Raw genomic sequence first — 6,000 nt, 5'->3', positions numbered from 1 at the left:
TGTTTTTGTTATATGTTTGGGTAGGCCAGGGTGTGACATGGGTTTATATGTTGTATTTCGTATTAGGGTTTGTATTAATTGGGAGTGTGTATTATTAGGGGTGTGTCTAGTTAGGCTTGGCTGCCTGAGGCGATTCCTAATTGGAGTCGGCTGATTCTAGTTGTCTCGGATTGGGAACCGTATTTAGGTAGCCTGAGTGCGCGTTGTATTTCGTGGGTGATTGTACCTGTCTTAGTGTTAGTCACCAGATAGGCTGTATTAGTTTCATTCGTTTGTTGTTTTCTTCTTCGTTATTTCATGTACTGTATTAGCTTCATTAAAAGTCATGAGTAACCTACACGCTGCATTTCGGTCTGACTTTCTACAAACAACAGACGAAGATCAATACATGACCTTTGGATATCTCTGTTTTTCTATATATTTTGGTTAGGTCAGGGTGTGACTAGGGTGGGTACTCTAGTTTTCGTATGTCTAGGGGTTTTTGTATGTCTATGTTGGCCTGATATGGTTCCCAATCAGAGACAGCTGTTTATCGTTGTCTCTGATTGGGGATCATATTTAGGTAGCCATTTTTCTCATTTGTGTTGTGGGATCTTGTCTACATTTTGTTGCCTGTGTGCACAACAGTAGTGTCACTGTTTGTTTGTTTTTGTTTGTTTGTTTGTTTTGTTGTTTTTGTTCAGTAAGATTTGGTTTATTAAAATTATGTGGAACTTTACTCACGCTGCGCCTTGGTCTCATCATTACGACGAACGTGACAATATGCTTCTCAAATTGTCTCTTTGTTCAGCTGAGGGAAAATAATTCTGAATGGAATTGATAGGCTTTTGAAAACTCTGTTACAGTTAATCTATATGTAATAAATGGCCATACACTTACTATAGACCAGTGGTTCCCAAACTTTTTATTTTTAGTAACTCAGTCTGGCTTTCAACTTACTCCTGAAAAATGTAGTAGTAGAATGCACAAGGTGCTATTTTAAAAATATGTTGTGCATCAGCAGTTTTACTTTTGTCATATCAGTCATTGAGAGCAATTCATAACTTGTCATAAATGTCCAGATCAACTAGCCCATGTCGGCTAATGTTTTTTAACTAGGTTTTTAGCCAATTGATTTTGTTGTAATGTTTGAGTCACTCAAATACCACATGAACACACATGACATGGCAAATGTAGCAGCCGCGGGATGTTCCCCAATGCTGGGGGGGGCCTAAGTTAAAAAGTTTGGCAAACCCTGCTATTGACCAAAGTGTATTGATGCTAGGAGGTCTGGAGATAGGTGGACCACAATGGATGGTGAAACACAGTAACATACTGTAGGACTAACAAGATGAGAGCAAAGCAACATTTGTGAAAAATACCAATTGTAACTCCCTGCGGGTCCTATTTCATTACCTCAAGCCAACAATAATGACATTAAATATCACTAAGATAGTAAGCAGCAATAAGTCTTATCCAAGTATTTATCCAAATAATTGACATGTTGGGATTCATGTCTCCATCTCAAACATCTAAGTTAACATCTACGTAAAATCTAAGTTAAAGACTAGGACTACATTAAATCAAACTATATTTATCGTTAAAATGTAAAGATTTAGTCCTATTCTTTAACTTTGATTTTGGTTGAGATGGAGATGTGAATCCAACATACAAATTATTCATTTGTAGACAAACTGGAATTTAAACCACATTCAGTGGCTCAGATGGAACAATCCAAGCAGAAGATACATCTCTTTCAAATGTTGATAATTGGTTAGGTTGACAACCAAACACAATTCAACATAACTTTTTGAATACAGTAAATAGCCTAAAGTTAAGCCTATCTTACAAACCAATGTAACATTCAACCTTAAAATGAATAACACATCCATGGCCACATTGAGTTTACTGTTATCTTCTCATGTAATCATATAAAGCATGTTCAAGATATGATGCATAGGAAGTTTTTTTCATTGGAAATTAGTTGTGCTTTTTGATGGTTGAAGGCATAGTGATAACACATTGGAAATTCATCTAACTTTTGTCTGTCTTTTTGAGAGGGTGAATATACTGTAGGCTGTAATCTCACTGATCAACGTCTCATCCAAATATTACCCAATTATCCACATTAAAATGATGTGGTGTGCCCAGTGGGAAGTCACCACTAAGTTATGCATGAGAATACATAATGAAAGTTGTATTTTTCACACTACATGAGGTACTTGGGAGAACTCCATTCATAAAAATCTCACAAGAGCCTTTTAGAGTCTTTCCTGCACTGCTGGTAAGAGAATAATAACCAAGTAGTAGTGCTCTAAAACTAAGCTTTCACACAAAAAAACATACATAATACATCAGTCTGCATGGTCAAGTTCATCGCTTCCATTTGATTAGCAATTTCACTGTTGATAAGGACTCCATTACAATACTCTCAGAGTGTAAGGACCTTATATGGATATTTAACTGTAGGATCTTAATTTGAGTGTTTGCTACAGAAGGAAAATAATCCTGCAGCAAAAGGAAGTGTGAATTATTTTGTGGATTATAATTAATTAACATTTTTTGTAGCTTGACTAGACTAAAAGTTTGCATTTCCTGCAATGCAGGGAAACTGTCAGCAACAAAGGAGTGATCAAATTAAGATCCTACAGTGCATGCGGAAAGTATTCAGACCCCTATCCTTTTTCCACATTTTGTTAAGTTACAGCCTTATCCTTAAATGTGTTCCTCATCAAACTACACACAATACCCCATAATGACAAAGCAAAAACGTGTAAATGGACCTTGATCGGGGAGGTGACCAAAAGCCCGATGGTCACTCTGACAAAGCTTCAGAGTTCCTCTGTTAAGATGGGAAAACCTTCCAGAAGGACAACCATCTCTGCAGCACTCCACCCATCAGGCCTTTATGGTAGAGTGGCCAAACGGAAGCCATTCCTCAGTAAAAGGCACATGACAGCCCACTTGGAGTTTGCCAAAAGGCACCTAAAGGACTCTTAGACCATGAGAAAGAAGATTCTCTGGTTTGATGAAACCAAGATTGAACTCTTTGGCCTGAATGCCAAAGTGTCACGTCTGGAAGAAACCTGGCAACATCCCTATGATGCATCACCGGGGGCAAACTACCTGCCCTCCAGGACACCTACACCACCCGATGTCACAGGATGTCACAGGAAGGCCATAAAGATCATCAAGGACAACAACCACCCGAGCCATGTCAAGGCCCTCAGACTGTTAAACAACCACCACTAACATTGAGTGGCTGCTGCCAACATACTGAATCAACTCCAGCTCACTTTAATAATGGAAATTGATGGAAATTAATGTAAAAAATGTATCACTAGCCACTTTCAACAATGCCACTTATTTTAATGTTTACATACCCTACATTACTCATCTCATATGTATATGTATATACTGTACTCAATACCATCTACTGCATCTTGCCTATGCCGTTCTGTACCATCACTCATTCAAATATATTTATGTACATATTCTTTATCCCTTTACACTTGTGTGTATAAGGTAGTAAATTGTGGAATTGTTAGGTTAGATTACTCGTTGGTTATTACTGCATTGCCGGAACTAGAAGCACAAGCATTTCGCTACACTCGCATTAACATCTGCTAACCATGTGTATGTGTCAAATAACATTTGATTTGAAGCATGGTGGTGTCAGAATTTATGCTTTGGGGAAGTTTTTTAGTGGCAGGGACAGGGAGACTAGTCAGGATCGAGGAAAAGATGAAGGGAGCAAAGTACAGAGAGATCCTTGATGTAAACCTGCTCCAGAGCGCTCAGGACTCATACTGAGGCAAAGGTTCACCTTACAATAGGACAACAACCCTAAGCACACAGCCAAGACAACCCAGGAGTGGCTTCGGGACAAGTCTCTGAATGACCTTGAGTGGCCCAGCCAGAGCAGAATGGGAGAAACTCCCCAAATACAGGTGTGCCAACACCCAAGAAGACTCAAGGATCAAGTAGAACATGACATCATATTTATTTTCACATGTAAACAAAGCAATGAGCATCAATATTTGTGACAATGCCTGTAAATAAGAGGGAGAATGTGGTAAATTTAGCCATTTTTTACATTCAGGAAAATATATACTGGACAGAAATATAAATGCAAGATGTAAAATGTTGGTCCCATGTTTCATGAGCTGAAATAGATCCCAGAAAATGTTCCACACACACAAAAAAGCTTATTTCTCTAAATAAATGTTTACATCCCTGTTAGCATTTCTCCTTTGCCAAGATAATCCAACCACTTGACTGACAGTTGGGCATATCAAGAAGCTGATTAAACAACATGATCATTACACAGGTGCACCTTGTGCTGGGGACAATACAAGACCAGTGTAAAATGTGCCGTTTTGTCACACAACACAATGCCACAGATATCTCAAATTTTGAGGGAGCATGCAATTGGCATGCTGACTGCAGGAATGTCCACCAGAGCTGTTGCCAGAGGATTTAATGTTTGTTTAACCATCGTTTTAGAGAATTTGGCAGTATGTCCAATCGGCCTCACAACCGCATACCACATGTATGGCCTCGTGGGAACGAGTGGTTTGCTGATGTCAACTTTGTGGACAGAGTGCCCCATGGTGGCGATTGGTTTATGGTATACGCAGGCATAAGCTACAGACAACAAACACAATTGCATTTTATAGTTGGCAATTTGAATACACAGAGATACGAGATCCTGAGGCCCATTGGTTTTTTTGCAGTTTTTTTTTTACCCCTTTTTCTCCCCAGTTTTGTGGTATCCAATTGGTAGTTATAGTCTTGTCTCATCGCTTCAACTCCCGTCCAGACTTGGGAGATTCGAAGGTCGGGAGCCGTGCATCCTCCAAAACACAACCCAACCAAACACAACCCACTGCTTCTTGACACAATGCCCACTTAACCCAGAAGCCAGCCGCACCAACATGTCGGAGGAAACACTGTACACCTGGCGACCGTGTCAGCGTGCACTGCGCCCGGCCTGCCACAGGAGTCGCTAGTGCGTGATGGGACAAGGACATCCCTGCCGGCCAAACCCTCCCCTAACCCAGACGACGCTGGGCCAATTGTGCGCCTCCCCATGGGTCTCCCGGTCACGGCCGGCTGCGACAGAGCCTGGACTCGAACCCAGAATTTCTAGTGGCACAGCTAGCACTGCGATGCAGTGCCTTAGACCACTGCCCCACTCGGGAGGCCCTTAGGCCCATTGTTGTCCCATTCCTTCATTCAATCACTTCATGTTTCAGCATGATAACGCACAGCCCCATGTCGCAAAGATCTGTACACCATTCCTGGAAGCTGAAAATATCCCAGTTCTTCCATGGCCTGCATACTCATTAGACATGTCACCATTTGAGAATGTTTGGGATGGTCTCGGTCGACGTGTGCAACAGCGTGTTCCAGATCCTGCCAATATCCAGCAACTTCACACAACAATTGAAGAGGAGTGGGACAACATTCCACAGGCCACAATCAACAGCCTGATCAACTCTATGAGAAGCAAATGTGCTGCGCTGCATGAGACAAATGGTGGTCACACCATATACTGACTGGTTTTCAATTCCACGCCCCTAACATTTTTTAAAGGTATCTGTGACCAACACATGACTGTATTCCCAGTGTAAAATCCATAGATTAAGGCCTAATTTATTTAAAATCTTTGAAATCTTTGAATCTTTGAAATAATCTGAATTCATGTAAACATTACAGCTTTGAAAACATAGCTTGTCCCAAAAAAGTCCCACAACTTTTCCCGGGTATGGGTTAAGTTGAGCCGCGGGACAGGGTAAGTTAAACTAACTAAAAATGTATGTACTGAATTAAATATTACAATGAAATAAAACCATATCTATTTTTATTTCCCAAACACAATTCAACACAATCACAATCGCTTTGACTTTGAATCATTTGAAGCATGTTTTAAAACAGGCTTAACACCTAACAAACACTTTCAACATAGGCCAGGCCATGTTGTTATCTCATATCTCAGCAATAATGCCTTGCATTACG

The sequence above is a fragment of the Oncorhynchus gorbuscha genome, linkage group LG02 (assembly GCF_021184085.1).
Source record: "Oncorhynchus gorbuscha isolate QuinsamMale2020 ecotype Even-year linkage group LG02, OgorEven_v1.0, whole genome shotgun sequence".
NCBI classification, from domain to species: domain Eukaryota; kingdom Metazoa; phylum Chordata; class Actinopteri; order Salmoniformes; family Salmonidae; genus Oncorhynchus; species Oncorhynchus gorbuscha.
The sequence above is the reverse complement of the archived record's forward strand: the minus strand, read 5'-3'. Positions refer to the sequence as shown.